Source organism: Trichosurus vulpecula, chromosome 3 (assembly GCF_011100635.1).
Source record: "Trichosurus vulpecula isolate mTriVul1 chromosome 3, mTriVul1.pri, whole genome shotgun sequence".
NCBI lineage: Eukaryota > Metazoa > Chordata > Mammalia > Diprotodontia > Phalangeridae > Trichosurus > Trichosurus vulpecula.
This window is the reverse complement of record NC_050575.1, coordinates 426,387,895-426,412,465: the sequence shown is the minus strand read 5'-3', so window position 1 is coordinate 426,412,465 and position 24,571 is coordinate 426,387,895.

Here is a 24,571-nt window from a genome sequence, read left to right as displayed (position 1 = left end):
ATTTCTCTTCCCAATTTTTCCTCTACTTCTCTAACTTGCTTTTCCAAATCCTTTTTGAGCTCTTCCATGGCCTGGGACCAGTTCATGTTTTTCTTGGAGGTTTCTGTTGTAGGCTCTTTGACTTTATTAATTTCTTCTGTCTGTATGTTTTGGTCTTCTTTGTCAGCAAAGAAAGAATGCAGAGTCTGAGACTGAATCTCGGTGTGTTTTCGCTGCCTGGCCATAATCCCAGCCAACTAACTTGACCTTTGAGTTTTTCAGTGGGGTGTGACTGCTTGCAGACTACAGAGTTCTATGTTCCACGTTTTGGGGGGAGGTGCCATCTCTGCCACACTAGCACTGCTCCTTCCCCAAGAACCCCCAACCCGAACGGGGCTCAGATCTTCGGCAGGCTGTGCACCCCTGCTCTGATCCGCCACTTAATTCCTCCCACCAGGTGGGCCTGGAGCCAGAAGCAGCAGCAGCAGTAGCTGCCCCACCTCCGCTGCCCCCGGGGCTGGAAGCCGAACCTCGAACTCCTTCCACTCCAGCAGCTTTTCCCACTAACCTTCTCAGCAGTCTTCAGTGTTTGTGGGTTGAGAAGTCTTGTAACTGCCGCAGCTCACTGAATCAGGGCGCTAGGGCCCCCTCCGCCCGGCTTCTGGTCTGGATGATCCAAGTCGCTCAGGCTGGGCTCTGCTCCACTCCGTTCGAGCTCCCAGCTCCGTGCGGGATAGACCTCACCCAGAGACCAGAGTAAGCTTTTTGAAGTCAAGAAAGTTTCACTTAAAAAAATCTATCACAAGTACTTAATATAGTGCTTTCAACACAGTAGATGCTGAATAAATTTTAGTGGAATTGAATTGACATCAGAGTTATCTAGTTTGGATGTCAAAATGAAACATTTTTCCAAAATTCTCTCTGAGATTATAATCATTCCAGAGCTGCTAGAAAGCAAATTTTATCTTATTTACTTTGTAAAATGTTGAAACAATTCCTACTCTCTTTTCACAAATGAAGGATGAACGACAACAAATACACATATAAAGAAAGCTTGTATTCTGCCCTTTGACCCAGCAATACCACTTGTAGGTCTGTATCCCAAGGAGATGATACAAACGGGAAAAGTACCCACATATACACACATATTTTGTGGTGGCCAAGAACTGAAAATTGAGGGAATGCTCATCAATTAGAGAATGGCTGAACAAGTTATGGCATATAAATGCAATGGAACAGTATCGTGCTATAAAAAATGATGAGCAGGTGGATTTCAGAAAAAAAAAAAAAACTTAGAAAGACTTCTATGAACTGATGTTGATTGCAGTGAACAGAACCAGGAGGCCATTGTACATGGTAACAACCACATTGTGTGATGACTAACTTTGATAGACTTAGCTCCTCTCAGCAATGCAAGGATCTAAGATATCTCCAAAAGACTCATGATAGAAAATGCTATCCACATCCAGAAAAAAGAACTTTGGAGTCTGAATGTAAAAGGAACCCTACTATTTGCTCCTTTCTCTGTGGCTTTGTTTTTTTCTTCTAACTCATGGTTCTTCCCATTGGTTCGAATTCTTCTTTACAACATGACTAATGTGAAAAAATGTTTAATATGAATGCCTATGTAGAGCCTATATCAGATTATGCATGGTCTTGGAGGGGGGTGAGGGAGGGGGAGAAGATTTAAAACTCAAAACTTATGGAAGTGAATGCAAAAAAAAAATGCAAAAATTAATTATTTTTTTAAAAAAGCTTGAATTCTCTCAGGCTTCAAAATTGCTTTATTCTGTAGTGGGATATTTGACTTCTGGATAAGAAGGCATTTCTAATTTCCAGATTGTATGAAACAGCTTTATAGTCACCTGATTAAATATCAGTCAGTCAAGAAGAACTCATTATTTGACTCCCCCCAAAAATATTGGAAAACTTGGAAAGCAGTTTGGCTAAAACTAAGTATATGCTAGCATCTCAAACTGTATATGAAGATAAGGTCAAAATGGGTATGTGATTTATATATAAAGGGTGATATCATAAGGAAATTAGAGGAACATAAAAATTTTACTTGTCAGATATGTGGATAAGGAATAATTTATGACCAAATAAGAGATAGTGAACACTGAATTATAAAATGAATAATTTTGATTGCAACAAATTAAAAAAAAGTTTCACGGAAACAAAACCAATACAGCCAATATTAGAAGGAAAGCAGGAAACTGGTAAAAATTAAAAGATGTTTCTCTGATAAAGGTTCTATTTCTCAAGTAGACAGAGAACTGAGTTAAATTTATAAGAATACAATCATTCCTCAATTGATAAATGATCAGATGATATGGATAGGCAATTTTCAGAAGAATAAATCAAAGCTGTCTATAGCCACATAAAAATGCTTTGAATCATTATTGGTTAAAGAAATGCGAATTAAAACAATTCTAAAGTATCACCTGATAGCTATCAGATTGGCTAATATGACAGAAAAGAAAAAAAAGGCAAATATTAGAAGGGATGTGTAAGTATGGGGACACTAAAGTGAAATGAAGGAAAGGGGATACAAATGAGCTCTTGGTGAATGGCTTCATTTTTTTTTTTCAGTGAAATATATGGCAAGGTTCTCAACTGAGAGAATATGGGAACCATGGGAGGAACCATGGGGAACCATGGGAAACTGATGAGGTTCAGTTAGACTTGCAAAGAGTTGCAAAGTTGAAGAGTTGTAAAGAATAACAAACACTCAGTTCTACTCCAAGTCAGTTGAGAAGATTGATTATAGTTTTGAGGTTTCATGCTCTGGTGAGTGGCTCAGTCCCATGGAGGACTTAACAACTTCAACAAGGCAAGATATACATTTTTATAGAGAAAATGATACTGATTACACAATCAAAATTTATATAGATATAGGAATATGATTAATATTAAAAAGGCAGGAGGAGTTTGTTAAGAGATTAGATAATGGAGGAGGGGTCCTAGCTTCAGTGGAACTATGCAGGTGCTATCATAGGGTGGGCCCCTTCTATGGTTAGGTGGTCAAGCATCCTGCTCTTCATTCTAGTGGTGGTGTCTTCTGATTGGTTAGCTATTGTGGTCTTGTCTGGTCAAGATGGAATGTTAGGTATTGTGGTCCTGTCTTGGGCTAAATTGAAACAGGTGTGCAACCACAATCACCTCTTTCAGGGGAAAGGGTCTGGGTGCAGTGCTGGGTTTTTATCACATGGACATGCCTGCTGTTTTTATGGGAACTAAGAGTTCAAGACCATGCCTATTGTTCTAGTGAGCAGTGAGGCATAAGTTAGGACATTGATGGGGGATAGGTAGGTACAGTGGGCCTGCAATGAAGTTAGAACATTGGGGCTGGGGGCAACTCTATTAGCACTCCATAAGAATCGTGGGAAGAACCATGGGGAAGCACGGGAGGTTTGAGGAGGTATGGAAAGGCTTAGAATAAGTTCTGTGCTGAGTGGGATAGTGAAACAACAAGGAAGATGAAAAAGGATTCCCTTGCTCCAATGGGAAACTGGACATTTAGGATATTTAAGGAAGATTAATATGTTTGTTGAAGTTTTCTAGTAAGAGGTCAGACAATGGGGAAGAGAGAAATTGTGATCCAGGTGACCACATCATTGAGGAATGAAAGACTATGTCCTGGATGTTGGGAAATAAGAGCTACTGGCATTTTCATTGGAGAGTAAATATTGTTTAAGTGGATTTCAAAGGAAGAGAAGTTAGTGAGTGAGAAAGAGGTAGAGAATGAGTGTCAATGAAGAGTAAGGAGTATTCTACTTCCCTCTCCACTAACTGGTGAATCGGTAGTTATGATTAAAAATGAAACCAATGCTGCAATGTGTGGCCAGTAAAGCTGCCTCATAAGAAAGGAGCTAAGTTTCACAAGTGCAAGAAGATGGAAGGAATGAAAAACCAAATCAAAAACATGTTTAAGATGAAAGCAGATGTATTATCTATAGAGCAGACATTCCAAATAGACAATAGGAGGAAGTGATAGAGATGGGATCTGGACCTCTGAAAGGAAAAGACCATGTCTTTGAGACCTGCACCCCAAAGCCCCTGAATTTAGATCTCTGGCATTCACCTGGGGTACCCAGCCCATCCCAGTCAATTATCCTTTTAACTTCCCTTTCACTGGGGCTCCCCAGACACTTAACTCCTTTCATTGTCTTCACCTGGCCCACCCCAGGCTACTCGCCACTCCTTAATCCCATCTAGATCTTCCCACATTTTTTTTCTTTATAAAAATACAAATTTTATCCCCGTAAAATGCTCGGATTCTTAAAATCTAGCCCTCTTGTATTGATGCCACAAATAGTGCAGACTGAGTAGGAATCTTGTTCACCATAATGGGTGCTTTAATAAACTACTTAGACCAAAAGAAGGCTTTAGTGGTCAAATTCTTTTGAGGTGGACCTATACTCTTTGACGTTGCATTTTGGAGTTCCTGAGACCCCTGGAATGCAACAGAGGTGGGTCACATTAGTATGAGAAGTTTATGAGGAGGCAGATATTGGGCCAGATGTTGGATGGGAATAAGAAAGTGGGAATTGGGGGACAGAGAATGAGGCATGAATAAGGATAAGTATGGTGAGAAACGTGGTTTTGGGGATCACTGGACTTCCCCTAATTGTGAGAACACGCGGCTTTGGGGATCATTGGACTTCCTAGGCAGGGCCGAAGTCCTGAGGAAGAACCCTGTGATAATGCCTAGGGAAGGCTGTACAGATCACAAGACTCCCAGAGGAAGACCAAGTGGTAGCCATCCCTTAATCTGTGGGGATCACAGGGCCTCCTAGGGGTCAGACCGTAAGGAAGACCCAAGTGATGGCCCCTTAGGACAGCGGTAAGATCACAAGGCTCCTGAGACAGGGCCAGAAGTCCCAAGTGATGTCCCCTTAAGAAGGCCGTGCAGACCACAGGGTTCCCCAAGGGAATCCAGAGTGGTAGCCCTCTTAACACCGCAGTGGGGATCACAGGACACCCCAAGACAAGATCCAGGAGTAAGCCTGGTGAGCTTCCACTGCTTGTTACTTCCCTTCACTTGACCCCTTGCAAAAATCCATGTGATTTGCCCATTCTCACCCAAAGAACTCAAGACCAGAGTGGGCAGAGGAAGGCATTTTATTACGCTCCCGAGAGAGTGGGTGCAGTGCTCACAGGAACACTCACACTGATACAGCTGCAGGAGCAGGGGTAACCATTCCCTCCACTCCTGCTAGAGTCATGGTTAGTTTACAATCTTTATTTTTTACATAGTTTTCCTAGGTTATACAGTTTATACAGGTAGGATAATAAGATACAGAAGCAAAAGTGAAGTTAATTAGATTTTCCTTGTCTTAATTTAGGATACTCTTTTTCTTCCCCTACTTTCCCTCTTTAACATATGCAAACCAGTAGGCCTGGACTTATCTGAGTTTAGGACATCTACATTCCTTACCCCTCTGAGTTCCCTCCTTAACATATGCAAATCAGGAGGCCTGGACTCTTCACCAAGACCAGACCCTAGATAAGCTCGAACTGGTTCAAGTGGGTTTGGCCTCTCTAATTCCCCAGACTGCCTTCTTACAAGCCTCTGACCTCTCACCTGACCGACCTCGAGGCCTGGTCTCTGCTAACGCTGGGGTGGGGGAGGGCGGGGAAGCACACCTTTAGTTTTGTGGAAACAAAACTCCTCCTCCCATTTCTTACAGGTATTTTATATCAATTGAATAAAGAAGGTAAGAAGAACTGGAGGCTTGTCATTATTGAGGACTAAATCCAAAAAGGCTACTGACATCTCTAAGGGTTCAGCCTCAAGGCGAAGACCATCAGTGTGTAGCCAGGGAATTCAGAGTTGAAGGAGGAGTAGGTACTGGTAGGTTCAAGCTCCGGCGGCTGACTGCCTGGGCTAGAAAATGGACCAGACCAGTCGTTGGTAGAGAGAGCGAGGACAAAATTCCCCAAAGGGCAGCAGGTTTTTTATTCTCGCCTTTGTTTCCCCAACAATGATTACAATGCCTGGCACCTAACAGTGCTTAATAAACATGCATTTATCAATTAATTGATCTTTGGATTCAGAGGCCTCTAAATTGCTAGTCAGCCGTCAGATGGTCTTTGTACGGGTGAACGGGCAGCTTTTGTGCCCTAGGTTCTTAGAGGACTCCGTCGTTAGGATCACCCTCTTCAGTTTACATTTTATATCTTCAAGGGCCCTAAAGAATATAGCTATTTTAGATATGATATTCACACTAAATGAAATATGTTTAGCCTACTTGTGGTCCATATTCTCATTTTTTAATGTCAGATATTAATTTTATCTCTCCCATTTCTTGTTTTCCTAAATCTTGGGTTTTATATTCTAAAATTAAAAAAAAAATATCAACACCCCAGTGATACGGAATACCTAATTATCACTACTCAAATGCATTCACTGTTCCCCCATGCCCGTTCCCTTTTGCCCATCCCTCTCCACCCCACATCTCCCTCCCCACAATCTTCTCCCCCTAGCGCTCTCCACTTCTTGTGTTATTTGGAATGTCTGCTTCATAGGCAATACATTTGCTTTTATGCTATTTTTTTAATTAATAAACTATTGTGGTACAGCTAGGTGGCACAGTGAATACAGCGCTGGCCCTGTAGTCAGGAGGACCTGAGTTAAAAAACAGTCTCAGACACTTGACACACTTACTAGATGTGTCATCTTGGGCAAGTCACTTAACCTCAATTGCCTTGCCTTCCCCCCTCCAAAAATAATGATGAACTATGGAATTAGAGAATTTTATCCAAGAATGTTTGATTAAAATATTTTGATAATTATATTTCAGTATAATTGGTTTCCTTTTAAATCCTATGTATTTTATTTTATGCTTTTTCAAACTTTATTCAGCATAAGAATCCAGAGTCTTCATTAGCTGCTCAAAGTTGAAACAAGCAAGGATAAGAATTGTTAATCTAGTTGATCTCAAAGGTCCCTATCTGCTACATTAAGATCTGGTTCTAGGGTTAGTGTTGTATTGTAAATGTCTATGAACATGGGCAGGGTCTCACCAGACACAAGTACAGGCCTCTATACATAGGAGTGAAATACTAAATACTAAATATGTGTTAAACTCAATTAATTTTTAGATGAAGGCTATGACTTCCTTGGGAGAGACAATTTCCAATGAGCTAGATGCCTCTCCCAATACAGATTGGCACCTGTCTGGCCACTTTTAGTCTTAGAGAGTTGCTTTAGCCACCAAAAGGTTAAGTAATCTCATCAGTCTCATGGCCAGTATTTCAGGACTTCTACTCATCTTCCTGAATTAAAGGCTGACTTCCCACTAAGCCATGCTGCTTGTCAGATATAATTGAATTTAATTACTGTTTTCCTGGGTTGCTGGAATTAAGACCATAGGGATCAAAGGAAAAACATGTCCCTTTCACTTGTAAACATAATATGTTATTGTAACCATGAAAGTACAAGTGTGAAAATAACCTGGAAACAAAATTAGGTAAAGAGAGTTATTGAGATCACAGGCATAGTGAAACCAGATGTAGGAGTGGTAAGGAAAATTCATAGGTAGATTGAGGAAAAGGTGTTATAGGTGTGCCAGTCCTTAGTGGAGCAAGGGAGAATGAGGCAGTATTAGTTTGGGCATGTCTTAATTAGCCTGACCACCACTCCTGATGGGAATAGCACTCTAACCTTTGATCTCATCAACAGAGGACATTACAGTAACTGAGAATCTGTGAAATCTGTAAACTGAAGTTTGATTTAGGCAGTGGTCCTATGTTAGCCCTTTAGCCTCAAGAGTCTTAAGAATTCATCTCACTTTACATTGTGTGTGTTGTTATGTGTTTCCAGTTCATTGGCTGTAGCCCCCAGAGAACCTTATTTGATCTGTGTACTCCAGATAGACAATAACATCTAGCTGGGGAGCCAATTAAGTTTATGGATTTGGAAACATTGGGGAGGAAATGGAGGTTGAGAATGGGCTGGTGAATTCAAAAAGGGCGATAGTTGTTAATAAAGATACCCTGCACATACCACCTCAAATTTCCTCTTGAAATATAGCATCTGAAGGGAATACAAAAATTCCTGGGAGCTGAGGAGCAGGTTCTCAGGGGCCACTAACTTCAATATTTATTACTTATGTCTCACTTCTACCACTCTTCCCAGCATGTTTAAAATATGGGTTATAATTTTTTTGAAAATAAAAATATATTTGCATAAAATGGAATGGAGGAAAGGAGAAGGGAGAGGGAGAAGAGAAGCAAGAAGAAGAAAGAAGAGGAAGGGGAGGAGGGGGATTAAGGGGAGGAGGAGAATGGTGAGAGAGAGAGAGAGAGAGAGAGAGAGAGAGAGAGAGAGAGAGAGAGAGAGAGAGAGAATAAAGTTTTATAATGTCTTTCCTTACCTTTCCAGTTTGAAAGAAACACACAGCTAAATGACAAAGATAGAGTAAATTGGAGAGAGGAGGAAGGAGGAAGGCTCAGGAGCCAATTTTGGAAGCGATATGCCCAACATAAAATATGAAAAAAAAATTTCAAGAATAACTTAAACCTACTTCCATTTCTAAAATAACACTCCCCAAATGCCTGGCAGCTATCTAAAATAAATAAATAATGAGGAGTGAAAAGTGTATGCATGTGAACTAATGGTAAATGTTTCCAGGGCTGATTAATGCATGTGTTCCTGATTGATAATCACTTCTCCCATCAGGATGGTTTCTAGGGGCTACCAAACTTGGCCAATTCTCTACAACAGATGCAACTATTTCCTTCTTGCAAACTGTGTTCTTGAAATGATCCTAAACACAGACTAAGCTCTGTTTGCCAGTCCGACCACTTTGGGTCTTGGCAAGGCAGAGGTTCCTGTCAACACTCCCTTGTTTGTCTCCTTATTTTTTCCCATGATTCAAATCCAGCAAAACATTTTTCATTCTCACTTTTCTCAGCTCTTTAACTTGTCATCTTATAATTAGCAGAGCTCCATCTTAATCTCATTAGTGAATTTTTTAATTATGCAATTACAGATGTGTTGTTTTAAAAAAGGCAGCAAGATTTGATTTTCTGTGTCACTCAAAGTCACACAAAATGAATACAAAGTAAGTCCAAAAGCTTTTTTCCACTCCTGAGTTTTAAACTGATAGATAGATAGATGGATAGATAGATAGATATAGATATAGTTGAATATCTCTTCCACAGATTCACTTCATCCTAAATGTTTTCCTCTTCTACTTTTTTACATCTACTAGCTCTTACTGAAATCTGGCTTCCTTCTGATGACACAGCCTCCCTGGCCACCCTTTCTAGTACTGGCTACACCTTCACTCATTATTCTTAGGTCACTGGCCAAGGCAAAAGAGTTGAAATACTCCTTGCTCCCCATGGCCACTTAAAGGTTCTCTCCCTTTCTTTCATCACTCAATAATCTCTCCTCTTTTAATATTCATTCTATTCCTATGTACTGTGGTTAAAAAAAAAACCTCTTGGAGAAATGGTCTTTCTGGGTAATTAACAATCAATTTATTAATTAGGCTAACCAGCAATCAATAAATTGATGGTCAATGGCTTATCTCCATAACTAAAGACAGCAAACAAGACTCTGAAACTATTTAGATTAAGTGTGCACCTTCTGACAGGAAACTTTCCTGACAAATGAAACTCAACCCTGATTGGTAGACATTTCATGAAGAAGGGGACTAAAAGTCAAAGTCACAACATAGCAATTATCCCTCTACATATTCTCCTATGTATCACTCTTCCCTCTATATATCCTCCTTGCCCAGCTACTGTCCCTAAAAGTGGTTATCCTCCCCTCCCCTTCCCTCTTCTTTCCTCCTCTCTCTTCTCCTCCCCTCTCCTCTCCTTGCCTTACCTGAGGGTGTTGTGCCCAAAGAAAGGTAAACGTTGATAGCCAGAGAAATAGAGGTTTACTGGCTAGATTTCTTTTTCAAAGACAAAACCCAATTCACTCTGGATCACACTGATTGGACACCAATAGGTCACTGCCCAGCCCAAGCACCACTTAATGATCACTTTTTGGGCCCTCCTGGCTTAGAGTGAATGTAAATAGTAATTGTTTCTCTTTTGGCCAGAGAATCTGAAGCTCTTTTCCTTCCTATTTGATCCTTCTTTCCTCCTTTCTTTCTTTCCTTCTTTCTTTCTTATTAAAAGGTCCATCCCTTGATCAACTTCTTAAAGAGGACTATAAACTAAATGGGCATTGCCTCACTCAAAGTGAGAATTTGAAAAGATCTTAGCTTAAAAAGGCTAAAGTCTTCCATTGCTGGGGCAGCTAGGTGGCACACTGAGTAGAGCACTGGCCCTGGACTCAGGAGGACCTGAGTTCAAATCCAGTCTCAGACACTTGACACATGTACTAGCTGTGTGACCTTGGGCAAGTCACTTAACCCAATTGCCTTGCCAAAAAAAAAAAAGTCTCCCATTGCATCCTGGGTCATGTCCATTCATCCAGATCGATATCTGGCCACAGGACCCAGAATGCTTTGTGGGAGAAAGTTAGACTGGTGAGTTTGCATAGCCCACCCTCATTGTAAACAAATTCAATTGCAAGCCATGTCATCATCTCCCTGATGTCATGTTCCTCTTCAAGAACAAAGGACAAACCACAACATGGAACACACACACACACACACACACACACACACACCAATTTGCATTTCTCTAATCGATGACTTAGAGCACTTTGTTCATATGACTATAAATTGCTTTGATCTCCTAATTGAAAAATTACCTGTTCATTTTCTTTGACCATTAATAAATTGGGGAATGATGTGTATTCTTATAGATTTGCCAAAGTTTTTTTTTTTTTTTTATATTTGGGATATAAGACCTTTGTCTAAGAAACAGTCCTCCTCATCTTGGCTACATTTGCTTTATTTATACAAAACCTTTTTTTAACTTATTGTAAGTCTGATAAGTAATATGTTCCATGTTTTTTTTTCTAATTTTCTTGTAATATCTCTCTTTATATCTAGGTCACAGTATCCACTTTGACTTATCTTGGTAAATGATGTAAGATATTGATTTATGCCCAGTTTCTTCCTAACTGCTTTCAAGTTTTCCCAACATTTTTTTTTTTACCAAATAATGAATCCTTATCCCAAAATTTTAAGTCTTTACACTTGTTAAATGCAAGGTTATTATATTTATTTGCTGCAGTAAAATGTATTTCTACTCTGTTCCATTGATCTACCCTTCTCTTTCTTAGCCAGTACCAGAGAGTTTTAATAATTGCTGCCTTATAGTATAGTTTAAGATCTGATACTAATAAACTTGTTTCCTTATTGTTTTCATTAGTTCCTTTAATATTCTCAATTTTTGTGCTTCCAAATGAATTTTATTATTTTGTTCTAATTCAGTTTTATATATATATATATATATATATATATATATATATATATATATATATATATATATATATTTAATTAAGGAGGTATTGGATATATAAATTAGTTTAAGTAAAATTGTCATTTTTTTAAACTATATTGGCTATGCCTACCCATGAACTATTAATCTTTCTCCAATTATTTAAATCTCATTTTATTTGTATGAAATTTGTATGTCCAGTAGACATCATAAGCTCAATATAACCAAAACTGAATTCATTATCTTTCCCCCAGACCATCTCCCTTCCAGCATTCCATACTATTGTAGATGACCCCACCATTCTTAAAGTCCCTTAAGATTACAATCTAAGAATTATCCTCCATTCTTCACTCTCTTTCATCCCCCACACCCAAGCTGTGGACGACACCTGTCAATTACATCATCGCATTTCTTGTATATGACTACTTCTGTCCTCAGACACTGCCACTACTCTGGAGTAGGCCATTATGAACTCATATCTGGAGTAATGCAATAGGCTACTGGTAGGCCTATTTCTCCCCACTCCAATCCATTTTCTATTCAGCCATCAAAGCTGTTTTCTTAAAGCGCAGGTCTGAGTATGTCACTCTCCTACTCAATAAGCTCTATTGAGTCCCTAGCACACTTAGGATCAAATATAAACTGCTGTTTGTCATTCAAAGCCCTTCATCATCTAGGCTCCTCTTACTTTTCCAGTCTTCTTACATCTTACTCCCTACCATATACTTTTTAAATTTAGTGACACTGGCCTACTTGCTGTTCTACAAACGAGATACTCATTCCCTTGCCTCCAGGCATTTTACTTGGCTGCCCTCCCATGCCTTCAATGTTTTCCCTCCTCAACTCTGCCTACTGATTTCCCTAGCTTCCTTTAAGTCTTAAGCAAAATCTTATCTTCTACATAAAACCTTTCCCTACTCTTCTCCATTCTAGTGCCTTCCATCTGTTAATTAGATCCTAACTTTCCTGTGTATAGCTTGCAAGGACACTCACAAGGTCTCTCTGATGAACTTTGGCATAAATCGTGAGATATGGGAGTGTGTTGGCAATCAAAATGGGCTCTTAGCACTCAGTTCAACCAAGTGCCCTTGAAGAGTTTGGCCTTTGTTTCCTTGATTAAATTGGAAGTCCTTGGTGACCTCCTTGCCTCAGGGGAGGGCCTGAGGAGGGTTTGAGCGGCATGTTTGGGACATCAGAGGCTTTTAGACCATGCAGGTTTAAGTCACCTCTTTGTGACTCACATGTGTGACTCACCCTTGACCATGAAAAAGATATAAAACCAAAGGTTGACTTTCTCTTTCTTGGAGCTCTGAGCCACAGGAGGAGTGGCGCATGATTCTGGGCCAGCCGTTGCCAAGCTCCCGGGCTCTTGAACTTAGATGTTGATGCTTTTTGGTATCTATGAATTGTGATTTGGTCTGTTTCTAATGTATCTTTGTATTTGTATTTGCTCTGAAGTTCAGGGTGCTGGTTTTCCCCCTGAACTAAGTGCGTGGTATTTGTATGCTGGATTAAAGTAAACTTGTCAACCTCTTAACGTTGCTTTCCTTAGTAAAGCAGATCAAAAGAACCTGGGCTTTTGCAGCATTCCGTGAGCTGGTTGTTGTTGATTTTACACACCCTCACAACAGCAGCTAGCCGAATTGTTGCAACAGGAAGACATTGGTCCAGGACTATTCAGCATGGTACTCCCACATCAAAGAAGGTGCTGTGCTCTGTGAGCAAAGCAGAATTTCTTCAGCTCAAAAGAAAAGTGGGCTATGCAAATATAGATACATCTCCATCCCAAATGTTCACATGGACAATTTGTGCCTGACCTGTGGTAAAGCCTTCTGAATTTGTATTGGTCTGATCAGTCACAATTCAATACATTATCATTAACTCTAACATCATGATGTTATTTTGGTCCTCTTTGAGCTTTAAAGACAATAATGAAGGAAGGAAGGGACAAATGAACAAGCTTGCTTTGTATATATTTGTTTGCATGTTGTCTCTCAAATTATATCATAAGCTCATTGAAGGCAGGGGCTGTCTTTTTTGGCTCATTTTATGTCCCCTGTGCTTAGTATAGCACCTGGCACATAGTAGGTGCTTAATAGTTGTTGATTGGTAAAGAAGTGGTCATAGTATAACAACAAACTAATTTTGAAAGATTACTACAAATCGATTATACAAGAGAAAGGTGAATGAAAAGAACCCAGGAGTTCCCTATTGCATGAACAAAATTGGTTAAAGTCACAAAATGTGGAAAAGTGAGAGGAGCAGCAGGAAGTGAAGGACAATTAATGTATCAACACAGTAATACATTGGTGGGGTGTGTGGATGTTTAGGGAGGGCTAGGCCCTCTGGGGTGAAGACTTATTGAGTCCTTTTCAGGGCTGCTCATCCATCTTTGGTCTTTACCTTCATCCAACTCTCACCTGTGGCTCCAAAAAAGCTGCAGCATGAGCAGTGGCCACACCCTGTCAAACTATCTCGGTAGATGGGCTAAACCATGTCGAAGAAGTCTTAGAGGCCTCAACGCTGTTGGTATGTTAGGGGGATGTCTATTCCAAACGTGTGGAGACTTTACTCAGTGGAATGGGCAGATAATGGTCCTGAAGGTAACTGAAGAACATTCTGTGGAGTGATTAAAGCTTGGTCAGAAATCTAAGACACCAATGTCATCCACTGAATCCTGGGCCACCACTGACATTTTTTTTTAAACTTTGTCTTGCCACTGGACTTTGATGATTCAGGAATAGAGGAGGAGGCTAATTACCTTAATGACCTCAAGCAACTCTGCTTTACTTAAATGCAATTCATGTCCAAATCAAGACTATACCCTGCTATATCACTGGTCCTCTTCAAAAACAAAAGGACAAACAATGGGGATGGTGAAGCTATGACTCAGTGCATACACTTTAAAAACAATTTCTAAGTATCAAATAAAATTCAATGAATTGATGTTGATAGCTTGATAGACATAATAACAAAAATTCAGATGTAATAGATTTACAAAACAACTTCCTCAGAACAATCCAATCTGAAAAAGAAGGACAAACAGAACCTGTAAGCAGACCAACCTGCCTGAAAGGGGACCCAGACGTTTGGGTAACTGAGCTTATCTTCTCCCTCTCCCTCTCCTTTTTTTCAAAGGAAGGTAAATTTTGATGGCCAGAATCTGCCCACTTAACTTGGGGTTTACTAGCTAGGTTTCTTTCTTTTTCTTTCTTTCTGTTTTCCTTCCTTCTTTTCTTTCTTTTTCCTTTCATCCTTTCTTTCTTTCTTTCTTTCTTCATCCCTCATTCCCTTCTTTCTTTCTTCTTTCTTTCTTTTTTCTTTCTTCCTTCCTTCCTTCCTTTCTTCTTTCCTTCCTTCCTTCCTTCCTTCCTTCCTTCCTTTCCTTCCTCCATTTCTTTCCTTCTTTCTTTCTTCTTTCTTTCTTTCTTTCTTTCTTTCTTTCTTTCTTTCTTTCTTTCTTTCTTTCTTCACAAAACCTTAAACCCAGTTCACTCTGAAGATCATAGATTGGACCACAATAGGTCCATGCCAAAGCTCCACTTAATGGCTGTATTTTGGGCCCTCCTGGCTTAGAGTGAATGTCAATGGTAACTGTTTCTCTTTGGAACAGCAAACCTGAAGGTCTTCTCCTCCCACTTTGATTTTTTTTCTTTTATTTTCTAATTAAAGGGTCTATCCCTTGACTGACTTCTTAAAAGACTTATTCACTGAATGTTGCCTCACTCTATGTGAATACATGAAATGGCCTTAGCCTAAAAGGGCCAGGGTCTCCCGCTACCCCTGGATGATTTCCATTTATCTTGATAAATATCTGGTCACTGGATCTACATGGCTCTGAAGGAGAAAGCGAGGCTGGTGACTTTGCACAGCCCTCCTTCAGTCAAATCAAAGTCAACTGCAAGTCATGTCATGATTCCTTTGATTTCATTATACTTTTTGAAAAGGAAGAACAAACACAACAACAAAAATAATATTGCTACCACTGCTCCTACTACAAATATTAGTAATGGTAAGACAACGACAACAACGTTTTGAGAGTAAGTATGACATCATGGATCCAAAGTAACTTTGGAGTAAGGACAACCAGAGTTCAAGTCTTTCTTCGAACCATTATAACTGTGTGTCCAGGGGTGGATTTTTTAATCTCTTGTTTTCCTCAGGAAATTTTCTAAAAATTTCAATTCTTAGAATCTTGAAATTCTTAGCTTGAGGCAACTAGATGGAACAGTGGATAGAGCACTGGGCCTGGAGTCAGAAAGATCTGAGTTCAGGGGCTGACAATAACCCTTTCCTCCCTTGGTTGTTATGAGGACACAATGAGATAATATTCAAAAGGCATTGAAAACTCTAAAGCATTCTGTAAATGCAAGCTAAAAAAATACACATTTGTAATAGAAGTATAATATTGAAGGGAGTTTTCATACCAGAAGTTTCCTATAATTACAAATTACAGGTCTGGACCTCGACCACTTGTAACCAGAATGGCCTTTGTTTTCTTTGAGTGACTCAGTTTATCTCAGTGAGCTTTACTAGGTGCTAAGCCCCAGGCCCAAACCCCATCAGGTGTTAATGTAATCCATGTGGATGTGAACCTCCCAGGGTCCTAAGGGGAGGGGCCAACTCAAGAACCAATCACCAGAGCCTGAGCTCTGGTGATTCAGATGATGTTTGATGTCTGAAGCCCTATAAGAAGGGAGAACAGAGCCATTGGTGTGGGGCTCTGGAGATGGTGTTGAGGAGGCTCTGGGCAGCTGTAGCTAAGGAGCCCTCCAGCTTGTAAACCCGGATGTTGAAACTTTGTTGAACTGTGGTAACTGTCTGTTGGGACTTGAATCAGACAAAGTCTATTGATGTCTGTAATTTGCATTTTGTTTTGAAGTTCAGGATGCTGTTTTTTTTTTACCCTGAACTAACTGAATGATATTTGAATTAAAAGTAAGCTTGTCAACCCCTTCACCTTGCTTTCCTTAATTAAGCAGATCGAAAGAACCTGTGCTGTTGGCAGCTTTCTGGGTTTTGGCTGTGGGTAAATCTTATACCCCCACAGAAGCTGCCAGCCGGGTTGTTGACATACCACTCTTGCCATCCCCACTACTATTTATATTGGTATTTGTGTTGCATCTTGAGTCTAACAAAATATTTAAACTTAACCTAATTTGATCTTTGTGAGTTGCATATCTTTATTATTTTCATTTTTACAGATTAAAATACAGAGAGGCTGAGGGACACACTCAAGTTCAATCAGTGTGTTGGATGTGAAACAGTGATGTATTTCTAGTCTATTTGTTGTTGATCCATCATTTCAGTTATATTTGACTCTTCATGACCCCATTTGGGTATTTTTTTTTGGCAAAGATACTGGAGTAGTTTGTCATTTCTTTCTGTAGCTTATTTTACAGATGAGGCAACTGAAGCAAACAGAATTAAGTGACTACTCACTGGTCACATAGCTAGCAAGTGTCTGAGGCTGGAATTGAACTCAGGTTTTCCCAACTCAAGGCCCCGCGCACTATCCCCTGCACCATTCCTTGAATATAATCTGAGTACACTCCGAATCTTGCCTTCTTTCCCATTAAAACTGTGCTGCTTCTCAGGTCTTCCCATACTATGGACTTTTTCCACATTTCCTAAGAAGTTGAAAAACTCGTATTCTGACATTCATTTCCTCTAAGTCCTGACTATTTCCCTTTTCAAACTCCTTGAGATGATTTCCTAATTATAGTTCTCATTCGATGAGTACCTACCCACCTCCGAGTCTGTGTTCCCCCCGAAAATGTGACAAGCCATGAATGCTTTGACACATATTCAATTAAAATCCTCCGTCTCACTATGTTCAGCAAGGAAAGTGTCGGAGACATCCTGGAGAGGCCACTTAACAAGCCTGGGTGGAGGGGACTTTGAGCTTCGCTGGCACTCAAATGAACAGTGATCTGAGCATCAGGTCACCTTTGGAATGAGCGTGATTGTCTCAGTGGGGTCAGGGAACACATTGAAGGAGATGCCTCTTTGGGGAACTGGAATGACATTATTTAGTTGAAATTGTTGTGAACTACACATATAAGCTATGGATTTGAAGCAATTCTGTCCATCTAAGATCTGCTCCCTACTTTTTATTCTTACCACAGACATCACCATATACAGGTGCTCAGCAGCCTCCAGATTATCATGATAACATTTTAGCAGCATTCCCTGCTCCTTACCTTTTCTCCTTGAAACAAGTCCTTCACACACTGCCAGACATATCTTTCTTATGCACCAGTTTTGTCATTTCCCTCTCCTACTCAGAATCCCTCAATATCTTCCCAGTCCCAAATGGACAAAATTTCCACCAGTAGCCATTTCCCTATCATTCTAATGAGGAAGCATGGACAAATAATCACTATTAAACTTGAGGCTAGGAAGCCTTAAGTTCACCTTTGCTCTCAGACACATCTTATTTGTATGACCCCGAGCAAGTCATTTGCCCTCTCTTTGCTTCCATTTGCCTACTTATAAATAAGGAGGTTGAAATAGACTATCTCTAAGGTCCTACACAACTCTAAAATCTATAATTTTATAATCTCATCCTTCCTTTTTTGTTTTCAAATATCTCTCTCTACTCTCTCTATCTCTGCTTCTGTCTGTCTCTTTCTCTGTCTCTGTCTCTGTCTGTCTCTCTCTTTCTCTCTCTCTCTCTCTCTCTCTCTCTCTCTCTCTCTCTCTCTCTCTGTCTCTCTCTCTCGTCCTCCTGGTGAGAACTTTTTTTTCTAAAATTGAAAATTGGCGATTCCATCCCTCCATCATAGAGAGTGGCCTCAAGGCCCTGAGACAATAAGTGATTTTCAGAAGGTCAAAGAGCTAGCATGTGTCACTCAGGACTTCAGCCCCTGTATTGGCAATCAAGATGGGTTCTTAGCACTTATTCAACCAAGTGTCCTTGAAGAGTTTGGTCTTTGTTTCTTTGATTAAATTAGGAGTCCTTGATGACCTTGCCTCAAGGGAAAGCCTAGTTTACATGGGTTTGAGTGACATGTTAGTGACATCAGAGCCTTTTAGACCACATGGATTTAAGTCATATTTTTGCTATGGTTTTAGGTCATGTGGGTGAGTTGCATGTGTGACTCACCTTTGAACCTGAACAAGATATATAAACCCAGAGGTTGGCTTTCTCCGTTGGAGCTCTGAGCCACAGGAGGAGTGGCATGTGACTCTGGGCCAGCCATTATTATGAGCTCTCCACTTTTGAAGAAAACCCAGATGTTGATGCTTCTCTGGTAACTGTACATTGTGATTTTGTCAGACAGAAATCTGTCTGTTGATTTGTGTTTATTTGCTCTGTTTGTATTTGCTTTGAAGCTCAGGGTGCTGGTTGAATGATATTTGTGTGTTGGAGTGAAGTAAGATTGTTAACCCCTTAACATTGCTTTCCTTTGTAAAGCAGATCAAAAGAACCTGGGCTTGCAGCATTCTTGTTGTTGGGCTTGTGTTGGTTTTTCACCCCCACAGCAGCTGCTAGCCAAATTGTTGCAACACTTTTGTGTATTAGTATCTCTGTGCATTATGCCATGCTTCCTCTTCCTTTCATATTGCTCTTATATAAAAAGCCATTATTTTCCATGAAAACTCTACCCATCGCATTCTGATTGATGCTTCCCCTTCCTTTACTTCTTTCATGTTTTTAACTAGTGTTCTCTAAAATTAGAATACTCCATTCCTACTCTATCACCTGTTGTTTCCTTATCCAACTATACATTCAGATCCAAGCCCTTTCTCCACGAAGTCTTTTCTTGTTTAAGCACTTAGCAAAGGTATTTCCTTGTTCTTATTATTGCTACTACTATTCCCATTAGCAGTAATGGAATTTTATCCCATTTTATGGATTACCAAGCTTTTGTGTGTGTTATTGTTGTTGTCGGTGTCTATTTGTTTGCCCATAAGATTACTCTATCACATATATAGTACAAGAATTATCAAGTATTATAAATGTTAAGTACAAGTATTATCATGCCCATTTTTAGATGAAGAGGGTGAGGATCCTAGAGGGTGACACACAAAAAGATAAAGCAAATGAATATCGATACAGGAATTAAAAACCAGATCTTTCAGTGTGAATCTCACATAGCTGCCATTATATTTCTCCAATAAACTTCTCACTTATTCTATTGCACTATAGACATCAACAATCAGTCGATACAGTGTCTCTCAAGTAGTCAGTAAGAATTAATGTTTGAAAATAATTTCCAAAGCACTTTAAATTGAATTACTTTATTTCTGGATTGAATTGATCTATCAACAAACATTTCTTTAATTCCTACTGTGGTCATGGCACTGTGCTAAGCACAAAGGATCTAAAAAGAAAAAAAAAATAAGTCCATGCCTTCAGTGAACTTGCAATTCATCTTGGTTGATTATTCTATTTCCTAGTTCTCCAGCAAAAATGAGCAATGAATAAAACAAAAAAACATGTTCATTGGTAGCAGATAGTGGATCATAAGACCATGGCTCATGACTGAGATGTACCTGAGAGATCACAGGGTTCAACTCTTTATTCTACCGATGAGAAAACTGAACAGAGAGGACCAGGGGAGGCATTATTCTCTAGTGCATGCTCTTGCAAGACCACATGGAGTCAAATTATAATTATTCATTTGTCTGTTCTATCTTCCTCCCAGACTAAGTATCACGAAAAGTAGAGAACCCTTCACTTCTTCAACTTGTCCCTTACTTGGTAGATGCTTAATAAAAAAATTGCTGAATTTACTTGAATTGAACACCAATTTGAACTACCATTAAAATTTAGATGTTACCCAAGAAGAGTTGTAAGTGTAATTTAAGGACTCCGCTTGTGGACTATCATTCTCTCTTACAGTATATTTTGGGGTGAACATATGAGTGTCTTAGTTTTGTCCTTTCTTTTTTGTTCCACTTTTAATCATGAGGATAATAGGTACACTACGAAATTCAAGTTTATTTTTTCACATATTTAAAAAGTATGAGATTGACTAGGTAAGATGCTAGGAGAGATGTAAAGATAGATATGATGCCTGCCTTCAAGGAGCTCATAATCATAAGGCTGTACAGTCATAGATTTGAACCAGGAAGGGAAGTTAGATGTTACCTAATCCAATGTCCTCATTTTGCAGATGAGAAAACTGAGACCCAGAGTTTTAAGTAATTTGTCACTTATGTCGTGATATTGAGAAATTTTTCATGCAGATAAATGCAGTAAAATTAGAACATATAAAAAGTATATAATATGGGTCAAGACAACAAGTATTTATTAAGGACCTATTATGTACCAGGCACTGTGCTATACTAATGAGAGTATAAAATATTATGGTTTCAGATGGACTGCTATTATTTGGACTGAGAGGAAATTTAAAATTATTTAATACGACATGTTTATTTTATGTATGGAGAATGGAAATTACAAGATCACATTTCTAGCAAGAATGAGAGTCAGGACTCCAACCTCAATGCCAATCTTTGGGCTCCCATCCCAATATTTCTTTCATTCCACCACGATGGTGCCAAATTGAGACCCAGTGATATCTATTCTGTCACTGCACTATTCTGTTTGCTTTGTTCTGTACTTACACTTTCCAGTTGGACTGATAAATACTTGGGGCTATGTGGTGGAGATTAAAAATGCTAAGTAAAATTAAAGCAGGAAACTGAGAAATTAAAAGGCTATAATGCATTTCATAAGTAACGAAGTATATATGAACACTTGGTTACAACCAATTCTCCATGCTGCTTTATCCCCCTCCCACTCATTAGACCATGCTAGGATTCAATACACTCCTAAATTTATCTACACTTTTTAAGCACTGTTTTTATCCTTTGAAACAGAACTCAAAAGGATAGCACCGTGGATAGCTCTTTGTGTTACAATGAAGGAAGAATCCTGTACTCTGCCTGAAGAGTGAACTCTGGCCTTCCCTCAACAAGACACTGAACTGCTCTTCAGTCCCATTGTTCCCAGGCACATAATGGAGCGACAAGGGGAGGCAGAGTTGCAGATATCTAATGGACGTGAACATGAAAGGCGGAGAGGCATAATGCACGTAGAATTGATGGTATAAATTGCTTTTAAATAAAAGTATAGCTTAAACAACAGGTATTACATGGATCTGCACATGATGTTTTAGAGTATGTTGTGTGGCTAATGATAGCTGGCATTCTTATAGTGCTTTAAGGTTTGCAAAGCATTTTATATTACTTATCTCATTCAATTAGGTAAGGCACAATGATAAGCAGCCCGTGTGCTCCATTGGCACCCAGGGAATTTCAAGGGAGTATTGGCAGGCCCCCAATATTTTGTTTCAACCTCCTAGGGTAAATTGATGGGAGGACTGGGGCACACAAATGGCTAGACATATTTGGGGTGCAGTCTTCAGCATTAGATCATTGAGCTAACAGGTTATTTGGAGTATTGGAATAATGGTAATGTGTTCCCACTTTAAATGAGCTAAAATAGGACAAGGTAATAAAGAGCAGGAAGTAGAGACATAGGAGTAATAAAAACAGATCATTCTCAACGGATAAATAGTATGAAAATTCAAGAGGGAATTGAGTGTATTTGTAAGTACATGGAAGTTTCAAGGACACTAATCCAACACCCTTACATTACAGATGAGGAAACTGAGCTTCAGAGAAGTTAAATTATTTGGGCAGGGTCACAAAGGTAGTTAAGTGGTGGAGCTTGGATGCAAACCCCCCTATAATTCAAAATCTGGTCTTCATTCCACACACCCTATTTCTTCCCACTAGCATATATAAAGGAAAGAAATCAATAAATAAACATTTGTCAAGTTCCTACTATATATCAGGCATTGTGAGAAATTAGGGATAGAGGTGTGTTTCAACAATCCGGGTAGCAGCTTCTGTGGGTGTATAAGATTCACCCACAGCCAGCACCCAGAAAGCTGCCAACAGCACAGGTTCTTTCAATTTGCTTAATTAAGGAGAGCAAGGTGAAGGGGTTGACAGGCTTACTTTTAATTCAAATATCATTCAGTTCAGGGGAAAAAACCAGCACCCTGAACTTTAAAACAAAATGCAAACAAATTACAGACATCAATGGACTTTGTCTGATTCAAGTCCCAACAGATATTTACCAGAGTTTAACAAAGTTTCAACATCCAGGTTTACAAGCTGGAGGGCTCCTTAACTACAGCTGCCCGGAGTCTCCTCATCAACACCATCTCCAGAGCCCTGAAGCAATGGCTCCCTCCTCCCTTCTTATAGGGCTTCAGACATTAAACATCATCTGAATCACCAGAGCTCAGGCTCTGGTGATTGGTTCTTGAGTTGGCCCCTCCCCTTAGGACCCTGGGAGGTTCACATCCACATGGATTACTAACACCTAATGGGGTTTGGGCCTGGGGTTTAGCACCTAGTAAAGCTCACTGAGATAAATTGGGTCACTCAAAGAAAAGAAAGGCCGTTCTGGTTACAAGGTGATAGAAGAAATAGTTTTAGGAGTGAAAGATAAGCACAATGGTGGTAGTTTCCTAACATTTATGCCCAGTTTCAAGGTACTTATTGTCATGACATTTAATTTAAAAATAATACCCTTGTCAGAAAATTACTAAATTAATCCAGTCATATAACTAATAACAATCTTACTCCTGCAAAAGAAACATATGGTTTTGGCATGACATCACCATATTTGGAAATTTAATTCTTGAGCTACCATTCCAAACTGATAGAAGATGTCAGTGCCTAAATCTTGGGATAATAAGGAGGGAAGTAAATCATCTTCTCTCTACTGATTACCTGCACCCAATTAAATAGATACTTTATCTCTATTTTATGGCATTAAAATCTAGATCCTTTAGCACACAATTCACAATGCCCCATTATGCTTTCCCCAGTTGTAAAATAGGTCATATTCTCCTATTCCATGTCATACTCTCCTACCTCCTTCCCTCCTGTCCTACCATTGCCATACTTGACATGTTATTAATATTGGAGTACAATGCTGCTTGTGATAAGGCTGCAATAGATTTTCATCCAAACATTGAATAAAAGTGGTATAAAGAATATCCTCAAAGGCATGATGGAAAAACAAGGAGGTCTGATCACTTAGTGAGAAAGAAACAACAATGGAAACTTCCAATTTTATTGGTATCTCTTAATTGCCAATAGACCCAGAAGAAGGAGCCCATTGTGTTGGTTTTGCCCACAATGAAGGTTCTGGGGAAAGGCATATATGAATGTCACTCAGGTTGAGAAGGAATTATGTTTTGTCGTTTCGTAGAGGGCGTTTATGTAGATAAGATCTCAACTATGTTCAAGTATGCAAAGGCGTGATAGGCAGCATGACACAGTGACCAGAGCACTGGATTGGATTTAAAGAAATGTTGGAATAACTTCACAGATATTTACTAGCTCCATGGCCTTGGACATTTTATTTAACCTCTCCAGATTTCAGTTCAGTTCTTTCGTAAAAATGATGATATTCAACTCAACGACCTTTAAGTTCACTTCAACTTTTAAATCTTTGCTCCAATGTTGATGACTAGGCACTTGAACTCATGTTGAAAATTAAAACAAGCAAAGAAAGAAACAGGTTAGCCAACCTTTGCATTTGGGGTCTGCTTTATTTTTCTAAGATTAAAAAGCCATAAGAATAACTCAGGGTTCAATCATTTGGGCTGCTAGTCTTGAGCTTTTTTTTTAATAGAATGATTATCTATAGAATCTTAGAAGGCATCATGGATGGGGGGGACCTCTATAATGATCTAGTCTGAATTCATAATTTTAGAGATGATGAAGATGAGGTCATAGGACTTTGATAGGACTTTGGTAGGAAGGTATTTTGTGCTGAGTTGGAAGAGACCTATGATATGGGAAGGACTTGTCAGTGTCTGGCTGAGGTAACCAGTGTATTTGGTGGCAATGCCTGGATGAAGTGGTCTGCCCTGTCTGGATACAGAAAACAGCAGTCCTTGCCAGGTAATGAGCTGTCCTCTACTTGCTCTGTCTCCCTGCCCACCTTATTAATATCTGTACACCTTCACAAACACCTGACTAATCCTCCTTACTAAACAAAGTTCTGCGAATCCTCCTTATTCCTGTTGTTTATGGAAAACAATTACTCTATATATGATGTTAGGAATGGGATCTAGACAGTTATTGGTCTTTAATTAGTTTCCCAACATCTGGTGACTGAAAAGAAGAGGGATTAGGACCTAATCTGCATCTCTATCAGAAGTCCAAAATTCTATAAGGAACTGAGCTTCCC